Raw genomic sequence first — 1052 nt, 5'->3', positions numbered from 1 at the left:
GTCTGAGCAAGAGGAGGGCAACATGGTCCCACTGTGTTTCAAGCATCCTCAGCTCCCTTTCTAAATGGTCCCTCACCCCCTGCGCATCTTCTTTATTTTCCTTTTGCTTCTTCAAAGGGTCGTGGGGGAGTGGGATCCAGAGCCACGACCGGAGTTCAAATCCTGCCCCGGCCACGGCCCAGCTGAGTGGCCTTGGGCAAGTTACTCCCGTTTCTGTCCCTCCGTTTCCTGGTGGTTATCATCCGAGCACCCACTTCACAGTGGGGGGCGGGGGGCATGGGGATCGAACCGGCTGCAGAAACGCCTTGTAAGCGGGCCAGGCCTGGTGACCTGGGGAGTGTGCACGTCTGTGTTAACTGGCTTCATGGGTCCTCCCCGCCCTCCCCCCGCTACACTGTCTGCAGTGCCCGAAGCCTGGCCCCTCACTGGACCGTCTCCTAGAACTGCTGACAGAAAGCACCCCAAACTGGGGGCCCCCCACAGAGATGTACGGTCTCACAGCTCTGGAGGCCAGAAGTCTAACATCAGGGTGTCTGCAGGGCCCTGCTCCCTCGGAAACCTGGGGGGGGAACCCCCACTTGCCCCTTCTGAGCTTCAGGAGGTGGCGGCCATCCGGGCGTTCCTGGACTCAGATGCTTCTCCCTCCCTCCCTCCCTCCCTCCCTCCCTCTGCTCCTGTCTGCGTCTTCCCATGCCGTCCTCTCTCTTCTCATAGGACACCTGTCGTACGGGAGGAAGGGCCACCCTACTTCTGTGTGACATCACCTTACCGATGGGCCCTGTCCGGAACCACTGATTCCATCTGCAACGGCCCTGTTCCCAAATAAAGTCATATTCTGAGGTGCTGGGGGTGAGACTAGCATATCCCCAGAGCGGACAAGTTCACCCCAAAAGACTCATCAACGCAGCCCAGCACCTGGCCCAAGGGACGTCTGTGGGGTGAACAACAAGTTGGTTAGAGCATCGTCCCGATACGCCAGGGCCGGGGGTTTGATTCCCAGTCAGGGCACATACAAGAATCAATCAAAAAATGCCTAAATAAGTGGAACAAAT

This window comes from Myotis brandtii, unplaced genomic scaffold (genome assembly GCF_000412655.1).
Source record: "Myotis brandtii unplaced genomic scaffold, ASM41265v1 scaffold369, whole genome shotgun sequence".
In the NCBI taxonomy this organism is placed as follows: domain Eukaryota; kingdom Metazoa; phylum Chordata; class Mammalia; order Chiroptera; family Vespertilionidae; genus Myotis; species Myotis brandtii.
Note: the sequence above shows the minus strand (reverse complement) of the source record.